The sequence below is a fragment of the Saccopteryx bilineata genome, chromosome 3, assembly GCF_036850765.1.
Source record: "Saccopteryx bilineata isolate mSacBil1 chromosome 3, mSacBil1_pri_phased_curated, whole genome shotgun sequence".
Lineage (NCBI taxonomy): Eukaryota > Metazoa > Chordata > Mammalia > Chiroptera > Emballonuridae > Saccopteryx > Saccopteryx bilineata.
In genome coordinates, this window is record NC_089492.1 from 159112429 (window position 1) to 159130379 (window position 17951).

The window sequence follows — 17951 nt, forward strand, 5'->3', positions numbered from 1 at the left end:
TATAAGGCTTTGTCCACATAGATGGCAGAAAGTTCATCAGCACTTATTTCATGCTGGAAGGAGACCATACCATTGAGTTATCTACAAAAAAATCACTAAAATAATATCAAGTGAATGTGGGGGGGGGGATTTTCAATTTTGCCTACTTTTCTAAACTTCTCAAGCCCAAATGAAGTTAATGTGCAGTATAACCTCTCTTCTTTTTGGGTGTTCCTGTTAGGTGCTCCTGGATGAGGACCCTATTATGCAGTAAGTTCCCGTCTTGGACCTTCAGGAAACTTTTGCACAAATCTATATTTGAGGGCCCCTGAGTACCTCAAACTCAATAGGCTCCAAACCAAACTCTCCCCAACAAACTTGCTCCCCCACCAAGGACAGAGATAGCACTGCACTATAGCAGCCACCACTCATGAGGACAAGAGCCACATCCCCCAGCATTTAGCACTAGGACTCAGAAGTTCTTAATTAGTTCTCATGGAATGAATGGAAAAAAAAATGAACAAAAGCAATGGTTATCGTCTCACCAATTTTAGTGGCAAGGTCCAGAACAGACCGTGCTTTGATAATTTTATGCTTTGATAAAATCTGCCATTTATAAGTTAATTGCAAACACAAAATATTTTCACCAAGACATCACTAGTTCATTCTCTAATGACTTACAATCATTTAAACAGTAGCTGGAAAATGTTCTATTTAAGAAGTGGCATTAAAAGGTATAAAAATGTTACAATGTAGTTTTAAATAAATGTATTCCTTAAATGTCTTGTAATTTTGTCTCTATTCACATAAATTGACCTTCTCCCAAATTAGCCTAGATTCATAGTACTATCATATTTACATTTAAACTATATTCACCTGAGCAGGCAGTAGCGCAGTGAATAGAATGTCAGACTGGGGTGCGGAGGACCCAGGTTCGAACGCCCAAGGTCACCAGCTTGAGTGCAGGATCATTTGGTTTGAGCAGGGCTCACCAGCTTGAGCCCAAGCTCACTGGTTTGAGCAAGAGGTCCCTCAGTCTGCTGTAGCCCCCCAATCAAGGCACATATGAGAAAGCAATTAGTGAACAACTAAGGTGTCTCAATGAAGAACTGATGCTTCTCATCTCTCTCCCTTCCTGTCTGTCCCTCTCTCTGTCTCTGTCACACACAAAAACCCAACTATATTCATGTTATTAAAATATGACAGAAAGCTTTGACGTCTTACAGCATGCCTATTAGCTCTTTCCATATCAGTAAGGAAATGTGTTTTAAGTCTCTCTGCTAGGGAAGAAGAAAATAAAAGGTTAAAATGTTTCCCAATTACCAGTTTCAAGCCAAGCAATAACTCACGTTAGTTTCTACAAATGAAAGGCACTGTACCACTAATGAACATGGCCAGCTGTTAGATCATTTAGTACAAGACCTGGCTTGTCTGATTACGAGGCTGGGGAGAAGCAAAGGAAGATGTCAGACTGCATTCATACAGAGCATATCTTAAGATAAAATTTTTAATGAATTGTGAGCAAAAAAAAATTAATAACTGCAAGTCTCAGCCAGTCAGAGAAAGACAAGAACCATATGATTTCACTCATATATGGAATCTATTGAACTAACAAGCAAAATAGAGACAGGCTCATAGAGAGCATGCTGACAGCTGTTTGGGAAGGAGGACCAGGTGAGGGGGTTGAAGAATTGAGCAAAAGATAACAAGAAAAGGAAAATAATAATAATATTTAAATTGATGTAATTTTATGTTACATGTTGAAGCAATAATACTCGGGATATATTCAGTTAAATTATATTACTAAAATTTAAAGATAATATGAAAATAATAATTGAAAGTCCAAAACCATACTCGGCTGCCTAGTGTGACTTTTCTCTCGGCTTCCATTCCCTCATTTGTACAGGTGGTCAAGGAGTCAGATGATCTCAGACTTTTTCTTATTCTAATAGTCCATAAAACAAAGAAGCCAAGCCCCATATGTCCCAGTTTTATTTATCTTGCCCAGAACTATTCTGGGAAAAAGCAGAATGGGAAAGTGGCCCCTTTTCCCAGAAGGGGACTTTTTGAATTCATGTAAGTTCCAGAACCTTAAGGTCAGGGGTTCAGCTCCAGGCATGGCAGTAGGGTTAGGGTCAGATGACACAAGGGAGTAAGCACCATGGAAAGGAAAAAGGCAAAGATGTACCCGAGACTAAACAAACCACACTCCCAACAAAAATGAACACAAACCAAGACTGAAATTCCACATGAAAAGCCAAATGGGACCAGCCTCCATGTTGCCAGTCACTGAAAAACTGACCAAGTCAGGAAGCCCCTCAACAACACCTGTATTCGACTGTGTGCCAGGCAGTGTGCTAATATCAGAGACAAAAACAGAAAAACTAAATAAATCAATATATAAATAAAATATTGAAGAAGAATTTTCTTTGCAAGGAGGTCACAATTTAGGCAGCTGGCCACATGGGATCACAAGATGCATTCCACATACCCCATCAACAGCACTCAACTTTCATGCTCCAGTGCCCCACTTGAAAAAAAACAGAATAACAGTAACATTGACATTTGTTGTGAGAATTAAATGAGTTGTCTTCATTTAAGGGCTGAGACAATTATCTGGCAAATGATCACATACAAATGTTCACCATTATAAATCACTGCATGCTCTGATGACAAATATAGGATTTAGGGAAATGCCTTGAATGGTCCATTCATTTCTTCATTCATTCATTGCCAAATTCAATAATTGTTTATTAAATACCTACTATGTGCCTGCATCTACAGATGGCCCCAGAAACAAAACTAGGAATAATGACATAAGGCCTGGCTCAGTGAGGTCATCAGCCATCAGGGGAAATGTGTATATCCATGGAGAGTTATAGAGTGATGGGGGAATAGGCACGTTCATGGAGAGTTCTATAGTAGTGGGGGGTAGCCATGGGAACAGATGCTCAGAAGATGAGGGAGGCTAGACCCCAATGCAGCCTGGAGGAGTACTCCTGGAAAAGTCAGGGTGATAGTGAGGGCATGGAAGAGATCATATTTGGAGCATAAGGCAAAGGTAGGGTGTCAACAGGCAAAGCTAGAGAGACTGAAAGTACCCAAAACTGGAAGAGTCTTTCTGAGGCATTGGGACTGTACTTTGTAGATGGCCAAAAACATCACTTGTTTTAAGCCATAGGGTAGGATACAATCAGATTTTCATTTGTTACAGAAATGTCGGCCCTGGTATAGCATATAAATTGGGGACAACTGGGAAAGTGGGAGAGTAGGCTGCCATGGGGGAGAACCAGAGGAGAGACGTGAGCCAGCCAGCAAGGACAGACTGACAGATGGAGGCACAGGTCAGAACCCCTCAGAGGCAAAGAAGGGGTGACTGAGTGGGTCTGGCACTTACCAGCCCAGATTCATTCAGGTGGGGACCAGCGTGTAGCAGATCTAGGTAAGGAGGGCAGGTTCTGACATCCAGCCATCACAAGGAGATGCCCAGAGGTTGTCACTCATGGCATCAATAGACCTATGTCTCCTGGGACTAGGTGAGCAGTGCTGCTTCCAACTGAAATCAAGACTCTGAGTGTGAGTGAAAGTTCAGTAAAGTGGACAGCAGGGCCTGGGACATGCTGGAACTGGCCAGCACACAGATATGGAATTAGAAGCCATCACAACATATGTCATAGCTGTAGCTCTGGGAATAGTAACCCTGGGGAAGTGAGGGGGAAGTGAGTGGAAAGTGCTCTGAATGGGATCACAGACACATTCAGAAATCTGATAAAACCATGGAGTTGACACAAAGAAAAATGTACTGAGAAAAATAAAATATTTTGTACATAATATGAGGTATTCCAGAGCCACCTAAAACTGAGGATGTAGGCCTGACCTATGGTGGCGCAGTGGATAAAGCGTCGACCTGGAAATGCTGAGGTCGCCGGTTCGAAACCCTGGGCTTGCCTGGTCAAGGCACATATGGGAGTTGATGCTTCCAGCTCCTCCCCCTTTCTCTCTCTCTGTCTCTCCTCTCTCTCTCTCCCTCTGTCTGTCCCTCTCCTCTCTAAAAATGAATAATAATAAAAAAATAAAAATAAATAAATAAATAAAACTGAGGATGCAGGACTTCAGCTGATGGTGGACCCCTGGGGTGAACTAGCCTTGTTACCTCCAAAAAGGCCTTTTCCTGTAGGAAGTGGTCCTGCTGCTCAGGAAAGGATCACCATCTTCACAGGGCACGTCTACCTGCAGGAGGAAGAACACATGGGCCTAAGTTTGAGTGAAGAATCTTAAAGTCACCAAAGGCCACAAAGATCTTAACAGGCATAAAAAAAATTTTTAAAAAACCTTACAAAACCAAGTCATTGTTAAAGGCATGTACATTCCCCAGTCTCAGAAAATCAAGTCACTAGGTGAGGCATTTATGCACATGCCTGGTACAGTGCTAGACACAGATGCAGAAATGAATCCCACACCTCTGGGACCTCATAGCCTAATGCACTTGGAGAATAGAGCTCAGAGAAATGCACCAGATGTCAAAACCAAACGAACAAGAATAGGCATACTCAAGCAGAAACAACGTGAGGTCTCAGCAGGCTGCTGAGCAGAGATGCGCACGATATAGAAGAATGACTGCAAGAAAATAGAAGTGTAAGAAATGTAAGCCACCTACAGACCTGAAGATGACAGCAGAGTAGGTGGATGCACAGATGCCCAGCTCTCACGACCAGACCAAACTGAAATACAAATCAATTTAGAAAAAATAAGCATGAAAAACCAACTCTGGACTCCAAGAACAGCTCTCAAAAACCAAGGAGCAAAGAAGAAGCCACAACAAACCTGGTAGGGAGTGCCTGAATCTCCCCTGCTTACAGGAACGGGGGGGGGGGGGTGAGGCTAAGAGCCCAGAGGGGATCTAACTCCAGGAAAAACAGCAGAAAATACTGCTCATAGACATTTGCCTGGCGACCAAGGAGCGAGGTGTGTTGAAAAGACCAGCTTATCTCCCAAGTGGAAAGGAAAGAGAGAGGGACAGACTGTGAGGGGCTAAGGAATGCAAGAAACAACCTAAAAAAAGCTGACTCATTCATGCTGGAGGAGGCCATAGCTGGGGGAGGGACTGATCCTTCCTCACAAAACAGTACTGAATGGCTTCCGGATCAGAGATCTCCAGACATCTCTCCAGCTCCAATCAGCGCCACAAGACACAGCTGAAAACAAGAAGTGGGGAGGAGGGGCAGTAACTCAGGTCTCCATGGAGATCTGAGATACACCTCCCCCTACTGAAGCTGAGAAAATACCCTGCCCCCAAAGAGATTAGTTGGTGGAAGAGGCCTTCAGAGTCTCAGGTTACAACCATGGCATTCCTGGATACAGTTTCAAGGAAGACCCCTGCTGAGATCAGTAAACAAGACTATCACCTGTTAAGAAAACAAACAAATCAAGACTTCAAAGCTGCCCAAATCCGAAAGTGGATTACAAATAATAGCTGATACCAACCCAAGAAGGCCTAAAAATAACACAACTGAAAACAGGAGACAGACAACACCAAACCTAGACTCAACCAGCTCTATAAGCAAGACACCCAAACACAGACATAATGAGAAGACAAAAAAGTGCAATCCAAATGAAACCACAAGAGACACCTTCAGGAGATGAACTGAGTGATATGGAAATAAACAAACTTCCAGATGCGGAGTTCAAAATAATGATTGTAAGGATGCTCAGGGATCTTAGAACAACAATGGATGGTCATTATGAACACCTAAATAAAGAAATAGCAAGTATAAAAAAGAATCAGTTGGAGCTGACAAATACAATATCAGAAATTAAGACCACAATGGAAGGAATTAAAAACAGGATAGATAGAGCTGAGGATTGAATCAGCGAGTTGGAGGACAACTGGAATGAAGGTATGAAAGCAGAGAAGAAAAAAGAAAAGAGACTCAAAAAGTCTGAGGAAACTCTTAGAGAGCTCTATGACAACATGAAGAGAAATAACATCTGCATCATAGGGGTTTCTGAAGAAGAAGAAAAAGAACAAGGGATAGAGATGTTGTTCAATCATATCATAGCTGAAAACTTCCCTAAATTAACGCAACAGAAACTCTCACAAGTTCAAGAAGCACAGAGGACTCCATTAAAAAGAAACCCAAAGAAACCTACACCAAGACACATCATAATTAAAATACCAAAGCTAAGCGATAAAGAGAAAATATTAAAAGCTGCAAGAGAAAAAAAAGTTATCACCTACAAAGGAGCCCCCATAAGGATGATGTACAATTCTCAACAGAAACACTTGAGGCCATAAGGAAATGGCAACAAATATTCAAAGTAATGCAGAACAAGAACCTACAACCAAGACTACTTTATCCAGCAAACCTATGATTTAAAATTGAAGGAGAAATAAAAAGCTTTCCAGACAAAAAACAACTCAAGGAATTCATTACAACCAAACCAATGCTGCAGGAAATGTTAAGGGGCCTGTTGTAAACAGATCAAAGTGGGAAAAGAATATAGCAAAAAAGGAATACAGCTTTAGAGAATAAAAGGGTAATAAACAACTACATATCAATAATAACCATAAATGTAAATGGATTAAATGATCCAATCAAAAGACATAGGGTAGCTGCATGGATAAGAAAACAGGATCTGTACATATGCTTGTCTATAAGAGACACACCTTAGAACAAAAGATATACACAGATTGAAGGTAAAAGGATGGAAAAAACATTTCATGCAAATGGAAATGAAAAAAAAGCTGGGGTAGCAATACTTATATCAGACAAAGTGGACTTTAAAACAAAAAATATAGTAAGAGATAAAGAAGGCCACTAGATAATGATAAAGGGAGTAATCCAACAGGAAGATATAACTATTATAAATATCTATGCACCTAATATAGGAGCACCTAAATATATAAAGCAGACTTTAATAGATTTAAAGGGCGAGATCAATAGCAACACTCTAATAGTAGGGGATTTCAATACCCTACTAACATCACTAGATAGATCTTCAAGAAAAAAATTAACAAAGAAACAGTAGACTGAAAGGACACACTAGATCAACTCGATTTAATAGATATCTTCAGAACCTTTCACCCTAAAGCAGCAGAATATACATTCTTTTCAAGTGCTCATGGTACACTCTCTAGGATAGACCACATGTTAGGGCACAAAAGTGGTCTCAACAAATTTAAGAAGATTGAAATCATATCAAGCACTTTCTCTGATCACAACGGAATGAAACTAGAAATGAACCACAACAGAAAAGCTCAAAAATTCTCAAACTCATGGAAACTAAATAGCAGGTTGTTAAATAACGAATGGATTAAGAATGAGATCAAAGAAGAAATAAAAAATTCCTAGAAACAAATGACAATGAGCATACAACAACTCAAAATTTATGGGACACAGCAAAAGCAGTACTGAGAGGGAAGTTCATAGCACTACAGGCACACTTTCAGAAGCTAGAAAAAGCTCAAATAATCAACTTAACCCTGCATCTAAAAGAACTAGAAAAAGATCAGCAAGTAAAGCCCAAATGTAGGAGATGGAAGGAAATAATAAAGATCAGAGCAGAAATAAATGACATAGAGGCTAAAGAAACAATACAGAGGATCAATGAAACTAGGGGCTGGTTCTTTGAAAAGGTAAACAACATTGATGAACCTTTAACTAGAATCACCAAGAAAAAGAGAGAGAGGACTCAAATAAATAAAATTAGAAATGAGAGTGGAGAAATAACAACTGACACAACAGAAATACAAAATATTGTAAGAAAATACTACGAAGAACTGTATGCCAAAAAACTCGACAACCTAGATGAAATGGACAAACTCCTTGAAACATACAATCTTCCAAAAATCAATCTGGAAGAATCAGAAAACCTAAACAGACCGATTACACCAAATGAGATCGAAACAATTATCAAAAAACTCCCAACAAAGAAAAGTCCGGGGCCCAATGGCTTCACAACTGAATTCTACCAAATATTCAAAGAACTAACTCCTATCCTTCTCAAACTATTTCAAAAAATTCAAGAGGAAGGAAGACTTCCAAGCTTCTTTTATGAGGCTAGCATAATTCTGATTCCAAAACCAGGCAAAGACAACACAAAGAAAGAAAATTATAGGCCAATATCTCTGATGAATATAGATGCTAAAATCCTCAACAAAATATTAGCAAACCGGATCCAACAATATATGGAAAAAATCATACACCATGATCGAGTGGGATTTATTCTGGGGAAGCAAGGCTGGTACAACATTCGTAAATCAATCAATGTGATTATCACATAAACAAGAAGAAGGAGAAAAACCATATGATAATTTCAATAGATGTAGAAAAAGATATGATAAAATCCAGCACCCATTCATGATCAAAACTCTCAGCAAAGTGGGAATACAGGGAACATACCTCAACATGATAAAGGCTATCTATGACAAACCCACAGCCAACATTATACTTATTGAGCAAAAATTAAAAGAAATCCCCTTAAGATCAGGAACAAGGCAGGGGTGCCTCCTTTCACCACTCTTATTCAGCATAGTTCTGGAAGTCCTAGCTACAGCAATCAGACAAGAAAAAGAAATAAAAGGCATCCAAATGGAAAAAGAAGAAGTAAAACTATTATTATTTGCAGATGATATGATATTGTATATAGAAAACCCTAAAGTCTCAGTCAAAATACTACTGGACCTGATAAATGAATTCAGCAAAGTGGCAGGATATAAAATCAATACTGAAAAATCAGAGGCATTTTTATATGCCAACAATGAACAGTCAGAAAGAGAAATTAAGGAAACAATCCCCTTCACTATTACAACCAAAATAATAAAGTACCTAGCAGTAAACTTAACCAAGGAGACTAAAGACTTGTACTCAGAAAATTACAAAGCATTGATAAAAGAAATCAAGGAAGATACAAACAAGTGGAAGCATATACCGTGCTCATGGTTAGGAAGAATAAACATCATTAAAATGTCTATATTACCCAAAACAATCTATAAATTCAATGCAATACCAATTAAAATACCAATGACATACTTCAAAGATATAGATCACATATTCCAAAAATTTATATGGAACCAAAAAGGAACATGAATAGCCTCAGCAATCTTAAAAAAGAAGAATAAAGTGGGAGGTATCACACTTCCTGACATCAAGTTATACTACAAGGCCATTGTACTCAAAACAGCCTGGTACTGGCATAAGAACAGGCATACAGATCAATGGAACAGAACAGAGAACCCAGAAATAAACCCATAGCTCTATGGACAACTGATATTTGACAAAGGAGGTAAGGAAATACAATGGAGTAAAGACAGCCTCTTTAACAAATGGTATTGGGAAAATTGGACAGCTACCTGCAAAAAAATGAAACTAGATCACCAGCTTACACCACTCACAAAAATAAACTCAAAATGGATAAAAGACTTAAATGTAGGCCGTGAAACCATAAGCATCTTAGAAGAAAACATAGGCAGTAAGCTCTCCGACATCTCTCGGAGCAATATATTTGCTGATTTATCTCCACGGGGAAGTGAAATAAAAGACAGCATAAACAAATGGGACTATATCAAATTAAAAAGCTTTTGCACAGCTAAAGACAATAAGAACAGAATAAAAAGACAAACTACACAATGGGAGAACATATTTGCCAATATGTTTGATAAGGAGTTAATAAACGAAATTTATAAAGAACTTGTAAATCTCAACACCAGGAAGACAAACAATCCAATCAAAAAATGGGAAAAAGAAATGAATAGACACTTCTCCAAAGAGGACATACAGATGGCCAATAGGCATATGAAAAAATGCTCAACATCACTAATCATTAGAGAAATGCAAATTAAAACCACAACGAGATATCACCTCACACCAGCCAGAATGGCGCTCATCAACAAAACAACACAGAATAAGTGCTGGCGAGGATGTGGAGAAAAGGGAACCGTCCTGCACTGCTGGTGGGAATGCAGACTGGTGCAGCCACTATGGAAAACAGTATGGAGATTCCTCAAAAAATTGAAAATTGAACTGCCTTTTGACCCAGCTATCCCACTTTTAGGAATATACCCCAAGAACACCATAGAACGACTCCAAAAGGAGAAATGCACCCCCATGTTTGTGGCAGCATTGTTCATAATAGCGAAGATCTGGAAACAGCTCAAGTGTCCGTCAGAGGACGAGTGGATTAAAAATCCTTGGTATATATATACTATGGAATACTACTCAGCCATAAGAAATGATGAAATCGAATCATTTACAATAACATGGATGGACCTTGATAACATTATACAGAGTGAAATAAGTAAATCAGAAAAAAGTAAGAACTATATGAACCCATACATAAATGGGACATAAAAATAAGACTCAGAGACATGAACAAGAATGTGATGGCAACAGGGGTGAGGGGGTGGGAGAGGGGGAATGGGGAGAGAAAGGAGAGAGGGGGTGGGGGAGGGGAGGGGCACAAAGAAAACCAGATAGAAGGTAACAGAAGACAATTTGACTTTGGGGGAGGGGTATACAGCACAATCAAATGTCAAAATAATCTGGAGATGTTTTTTCTCAACATATGTACCCTGATTTATCAATATCACTGCATTAAATTTAATAAAAAAAACAACAAAAGAAAAGGCATACTCGTTGTTCACAGTGGCCAAACATGGAAACAACCAAAATGTCCTTCAATAGAGGATTGGATAAGGAAGATGTGGCACATATACACTATGGAATACTACTCAGCCATAAGAAATGATGACATAGTGACATTTACAACAACATGGATGGACCTTAATAACATTATACTGAGTGAAATAAGTAAATCAGAAAAAGCTAAGAACTGTATGATTCCATACATAGGTGGGATACAAAATTGAGACTCATGGACATAGATAAGAGTGCAGTGGTTACCACAGGGAGGGGGAGGGAGGAGAAGGAAAGGGATGGGGGGAGGGGAGGGGCATAAAGAAAAACAAATATAGGGTAACAGAGGATGATTTGACTTGGGGTGATGGGTAAACAACATAATTGACTGTCCAAATGATGTGGAGATGTTTTCTCTAAATCTATGTACTCTAGTTGATTAATGTTACCCTGTTAAAATTAATTGTCTAAAAAATAAAAATATACATAATCACTGAATCCTCGCCTTTCCTTATACCAAACAAACTATACCTGCATCGCAAATTAAAATAATTAAAAATAACTTCAAAAATGTTGAGTTGTATCTTCCATCCCATTATGTCCTGTAGACACTTCACCACTCATTCTCTCTGCTGTTGCAGTTTAATTTTAGTATTTCCAAGTCTTCTATTTTATGAGGTCTGAATCACCTCCTTAGGCCTTTGGAAAGCTTGGAAGGCTTTCATGTCCAATCCGTAAAAAAGCACAAATAACATTCTGTTTAGACAAAATGGACTAAATACTACCTTAGTAGTCACTCTAGACTTATAAGACGCAACATAACAGGTTCCAGAGGTATGGCAGCTCATCACTGTGACTCATAACATACCACCAAATCAAAGAGAAGACCACGTGATCCTCCTGTTCACGGTACCAACACAGTGCCCCCAACCTCCCATCATGCAGCCAAGAAATGATTGTAGCTGATGGGCACTGAGTGGAGAATGTCAGAGAAATGAAGAGATGTGGCAAGGAGGAAAGATGAGCAAGAGGAGTGGATATATTTGGAAGCCATGGAAACCATGTACAGAGGACCTGACACCATATGTCTCCCCAAACACTTCACTTTCCTTCTTCCTCTTTGCATTAAACTTCCTCCACTTCCCACCCAATGCTAGGCAGCACTGCCGGCTGCCTCCTGTCCTCACAATTCCTTTGAGGCACACGACCCAGGCCACCACGCTCAGAGTACCCCCATGCAAAGGGCCTCAGTCTCAACCTACAGCACAGCTCTGCAGCACCTGGCCCTACCCCTTCCCTCCTACCTGACTTCCTGGGATGGGACCACTCCCTGCCTGCTCTTCTACCTTCCTCTTCCAACGCGCACTGTCGCCTTCTAGGTCTCCTGCCTGCCCCTCTGTACACACTGTGCCATTCTGCCTCTGCGGTGCCTAGGTAGCGTTTCCAAGACTGTCATTCAATTCTACCCATCCTGGCTGGCGTGCTTCTTCTAGGACTTCCCTGCTTGAGCATATTCTGATCAGCAGCCTCTCCCAGGGACCCCTGTAGACACTGCCTTCCTCCACTGCCAGGAGTGCCGAGAACCTAGTTTCTCCCTCTGGCAGCAATGGGTAGCTTCCCTGGTTGCTGGGCCAGGGCAGAAAAGTACAGAGCAGCTCCTCTTCTTTCCCATAATCCTATGAGAAGAGTCCCACCCTACATATATTACATACGATAGGAGCTCAACAAATAGTCCAGAAGGAAGGGAAGAAAGAGAGGAAGAGAGAAATGAAGAAAAGGAGGGAGGGAGGGGATGGGAAAGGAGGGAGAAAAAACAGAAGGGAGGGAGAGAATAAGGGAAGAAGGCAAGTATAGGAGGGAGGAAGTGAGGAAGGGAGGGAGGAATCCACCCGCCATCTTTGCAGCAGATCACATAGGGACAGAAACCTGGCCTAGAATCAAAGGGGCAAAGGATGACACTGGGTACCAGGTGTAAGTCAGAGAACAGAAATGCCAGGGGAACCATTACTAGAGTCTCGTGATGGCCAGGAATGAGACTGTGGAAGATGGAAACCTGGAGGAGTCAGACAAAGGGCTGGGAGTTAGGAGGCTGGGGCAGACCAAGGGTGGGAGCAGTTGGAGCAGACCTGGAGAAGGAAGCTGTCAGCCAGAGGACACCGAACACCAGGTAAGCAAGACCTCCCTTCTTCAGAGGCAACTTTTGGAAGTCTGTCATGATTTCTGAAAGTGGTTTACAGTAAAATTCAAAATACAATTTTAGAAAATGTTGGTAATAATGTCACAGATTTATTTCACTGTGTAATTCTGCAGATGAATCTTACACATAAAACAAAGAAGAGCAAAAGATTAACTCCCCTATTAAATTAACCAGCCCTAACACACTGCTCCTTCCTGCTACCTGTGAAATTTCCCAGACTCCCTGCCACCCTCTCTAGAGCAGCTTCCAGCTGACATGTGAAGGCGAGGCAGTGCATGGAGGTCCTGATGCCCAGTCCAGGGCAGGCAACCAGGGCTGGGGTTGACTGAAGGCCTTTGCCAGTCACCCCATATCCAGCAGCCTGGCCCATTTCCTCCAGGACATCAGGTGTGAATACATACAGGAAGCATAGCTTACTGTGGCAATCGCAGGAAAAAACTGGCCATTCTAAATTTCCCAGGGTAGTTCCCCTTACTTTCTGGTGATTTTGACATATTTAGAAATATTGGTATATGACAACATGACCAGGTGGTACATGGAACTTACATACAAAGCTACTTGCTTATTAAAGATAAAATGAAAATGCATGTTTGAGACTTCATAGCCATTTCTTACTAGACCCAAAATAAGAAATTTCACATGAACTGAATTACAAAGCAGAGATTAGATAAAAGAACTAACAGTGAACAACATATTGGGCCCCAAGAGAAGCCCCTCTTCCAGGAAGGATTGACTTTATCTATAGCACTGTCCTGTTACTCTATAAGAAACTTCAGTCAGTGCAGACACACGAAATGGAACTGCTGGGGAACAGAGGCACATCACACAAACCTGCTCAGATTCCTGAAGACTCAGGGCCCAGCGCAGGGGAGAGGCATTCATTCCTACTGATTGCTGACCACATGGTGTCTTTAGCACCTTCTTATTCTTGGGGAATTGGCTTCTCATTCCTGAGGCATTACCCCACATTGTGAATCTTGCCTTCCAAGACAAAAGCCAGGCATGGGACCAAGGTGACACAAAGCAAACACACCCCAGACAGCATGAGGATGCATGAGCAGCGTAGCTCTACTTGCAGGAACAGTGGCAGCAGCAGAGGCACCTGGCACTGGGGGCAGTGTACACAATGCGTCTGCACAGAGCAGCTCCTTGTGCTGTTTCTCCCTATATTAACCTCCAGGCCTAACTCCCAGCCTGCCTTCAGCTCCATCCCATATTAGGAGGGGCCCCCAGCATGCACAGGTAGACACCCCAAACCACATGTCCCCTTCCCTCACTCCAGTAAGGCCCTGGCCACTCTGCATACCAGAGAGGCACACAGACAGTGGAGTGTGTTGTACATGAGGCCCACAGGCTGCTGGGGCAAAAAATTCCAGCTGTCTCACTGGGTACATGGATCATGGTCTTCTAGACAGAGGTGTTAGTGAGCACCGATTCCGGCGGACATATCCTCTTAGTCCAACAGACTCAAGGCTATGCCTAGCATGTGGCTGGCTGAGACACAGAGCAAAACCCTCCAGGGCCTGGGTGGAACCTCTCTTGCCTGGGTCTAAGGGACATTTTGCCCAGCCAAACATCTGCAAATGCCCTTGAAGAGAGATAAGACTCCTCCTTTTTCCAGGGGACCAGAAATAGCAGAGTCCACTTCTGTAATGGAAAAGAAAGTCCTAATGGTACTTTCCACACTTTTTTTTTTTACAGAGACAGAGAAAGGGATAAATAGGGACAGACAGACAGGAACGAAGAGAGATGAGAAGTATCAATCATTAGTTTTCCGTTGCGACACCTTAGATGTTCACTGATTGCTTTCTCATATGTGCCTTGACTGGGGGGCTACAGCAGACCGAGTGACCCCTTGCTTGAGCCAGCGACCTTGGGTCCAAGCTGGTGAGTTTTGCTCAAATCAGATGAGCCTACACTTAAGCTGGTGACCTCGGGGTCTCGAACCTGGGTCTTCCGCTTCCCAGTCCAACACTCTACCCACTGCGCCACCACCTGGTCAGGCTACTTTCCACACTTCTACCTCGTACAACTCATTCTTCACATTAAGCACCTCAAAAATAATCACACAGTATAATTTAATAATCTTTGCATCTCAAATCTTAATTAGCATGTGTAGATATATTTATTTGACATGATGAAGAAATATTTGGCCCTGAACAGGTAGCTCAGTGGGTAGAGTGTTGGCCTAGTGTCCAGGGTTCATTCTCCAGTCAGGGCACACAGGAGAAGCAACCATCTGCTTCTCTCCTCCTCTCCCTCCCCCTTCTCTCTCTCTTCTCCTCTTGCAGCCAGTGGCTTGATTGGTTCGAGTATCAGCCCCAGGCACTGAGGATAGCTCAGATAGTCTGAGCATTGGCCTCAAACGGGGGGGGGGGGGGGGGGCGCTGGGTGGATCCTGGTTGGGGCACATGCGGGAATCTGTCTCACTATTTCCCCTCCTCTCACATAAAAAAAGAAAGACAGACAGAAAACAAAGAAAGAAATAAAGGAAAAAGAAACATTCACAGAATTGGGCTCCACCTAATTGACAAGCACTGAGAAATGACTGTGGATGAGTCTCTGGACAAAGCAAGAACTAAAGCAGGTTCTTTGGCTCATGAAATATCACAACCTCCATCATCTATTGAGAACCTGTGAAAATACATATGAGGAAGAGGTTATGGTATTAAAACAAAACTGAAAATTATGATCTTTACCTGTTACCAAGATTCAAACAGTTATTAACAATCTCCAATATTGTTAAGACCCAAAACGTCAGTTTTAAAGACCAGGCTTGAAGACATTTATAAAGCCATAGAACCACATGATTGAAGAAAACACTTAAGAATTCTGTACTTTTACCACCAAGCAGAAATTATATGTAGCCCAAGAACTCAGAGTCAGTCTTCCTGAGGAAATATTCTTTTTGTGTTAGAGAAAAAAAGGCTACATTATGAAATGGGAAAAAAACTTCCAAGAGATAAAACATGAGATATTGAAGAAAAAGCTCTTAAAGGGGGTATTTTGAACTGCTTAACTGAGCATTTGCTTTTCGTTTCCCTAGAGGAGTTCTTTGGTGGGAAACCCTGAGACATACTGTCCTCTGTCAACACCCACAGTCCTCTTGCCATCCCAACTGTGCGAATGGAAGCACCTGGGCCCCACAAACTCACATGCATGGAGCCAGACAGAGAGCACTTAACCCTGACTACTGAGCAGGCTTCCAGGATGGTCCCCCACTCAAGACAGGGATGAAGAACATGGAAGTGACTTCAAAGGATTCTCCAAATGTGACACGCTGTTTACATTCTGCATTGATGAGCGACACACTCCTCCATACACTGGCATCCTAAAACCCAACTGTGGTTCATTATGGTTCTCACAGATCACCCCCCCAAAAAAAGCTCTGCAGAACGATGAACAAACAGAAACACTCCACAACAAAGGCAACAGAAACACTCAACAGCTCAGAAACCCTGAAATCCCAAGAACCACTGAAAGCCTGGCAATCTTCCAATCGGCCGATGGATCCAAAAGCCTAGCTCACAGTCAATTTATGTGACTTATTTAGCTGTACAAATGAATCAAAGGACATTTTTTAGTCATTCAAAGATCTCCTGCACAAGGATATGAAGATTAAAAAAAAGACAGCCACAGAGCTCTTTGGGGTTGCCATGAGATCTAAGTTATACAGCCATTACAAGGCACAAAGCCACCAGATTGGTGGTTCATGTGGGTTTAAAGGGCACGGGGGGAGGGGGGGATAAAGCACAAGGGATGGGAATACTCTCATAAGAGGACCACAGACATGAATGCCGAAGCCTCTTCACCACTAGATCTACATTTTGCCCCTTCAAACCTCCCAGGGCTCCTGGACAACAGGAACCAGACCCAGAGACCAGAATGGTCTGGTCTCCTGCCCCTTGTCCCTTTTTAATTTTTATTTATTTATTCATTTTAGAGGAGAGAGAGAGAGATTGAGAGAGAGAGAAAGAGAGAGAGAAGAGGGGAGGAGCAGGAAGCTTCAACTCCCATATGTGCCTTGACCGGGCAAGCCCAGGGTTTTGAACCGGCAACCTCAGTATTCCAGGTCAACGCTTTATCCACTGCGCCACCACAGGTCCGGCCCTTGTCCCTTTTTAAAGTGCTCTGCTTTGCCCTTCCCAGCTTTATCATCCTTCTAGCACAACTCCAATTGAGGTGCTTGCCAAAGACTATGACACTGAGTCCTACCACACAAGTCTTGTCAGAAATTTGGGAGTCCTCGAGCACTGTCCACCAGTCAGGCAAGAACAGGAGGGTCTACAGGTAGAGTCTCAGAGGAGTAGGCATTCTCCAAAGGAATTTTGCATTGTTTTAACTCCTGTGAGTTTTTCAAAACACGCATTTGGTAAACACACAACAAATCTTAAGTGTACAATTCCATTAACTGTGACAACTGCCTATACCAGTATTCTTTTAAGATATAAACCATTTCCATCCCCCCTAAAGTTCTCTCCTCATGTCCCTTAGCTGTCACTCCCCCCAACTGCACACGGTCCCCAATGTTCTGATTCTAATCACCATTTTCATGATCCTTTGACAGTTAACATGAGTGCGGACTGTCAGCAAGGTTACATCCCATTGGCTCCTACTTCTTTGGGGCACACATGTGCATGAGTGCTTTACTCACTTCCTTCCAAGTGCTGTGAGGAAAACAGTGGTTCTCAAAGGGTGAGTATGGCCCCTGGGGAGCGTTTTGGAAACTGCAGGGAAGATCTTTAAACGATCACAATGATGCATTTAGTGCTCAAAGCCAGAAATGCCAGATATCTAAAACAGTGAAAGGAAGTTCTGTCCAGTGAAGACTTGTCCTTTATTCTACAAGACTGCCAGGTGTTACACAGACATTTACACTGTTGGAAAACATCATTTATTATTCTTGAGCCCAGCACTTGACCCATCCTATACTTATATAAAATATATATGCGTTGTTAGCACACTTTCCATACATACTGAATTTCCCAGAAATGCATCTATTCTAAAAATTGAGAGACTGCCTCTGACTACCATTAAGACCTTGACCAAGAGTCATTCATCATGGAGTTGTGGATGAATTACATCTGTTCCAGACTGCAATTGTAGCTGTCCTATGCTTTTCTACATTAAGTCTACATAAA

At 41.8% G+C, this 17951-nt stretch overlaps 1 protein-coding gene across 9 annotated transcripts in view; it reads right to left on the bottom strand.

The window, feature by feature from the left end:
* Positions 1 to 17951, bottom strand: part of IL1R1 (interleukin 1 receptor type 1) — a 127350-nt gene that overhangs the window by 45203 nt on the left and 64196 nt on the right. For 4 of the 9 annotated variants that reach the window (XM_066267903.1, XM_066267907.1, XM_066267909.1 and 1 more), the window contains 2 exons: positions 4133 to 4209; positions 856 to 1019 (listed from right to left, as the gene is read on the bottom strand). The exons of 1 other annotated variant lie outside the window; for it this stretch is intronic. The gene's annotated coding sequence lies outside the window, so the exon portion shown is untranslated. The remainder of the gene's footprint in view (positions 1 to 855; positions 1020 to 4132; positions 4210 to 17951) is intronic. 4 more of the 9 variants (XM_066267904.1, XM_066267908.1, XM_066267911.1 and 1 more) reach the window with 2 other exon arrangements.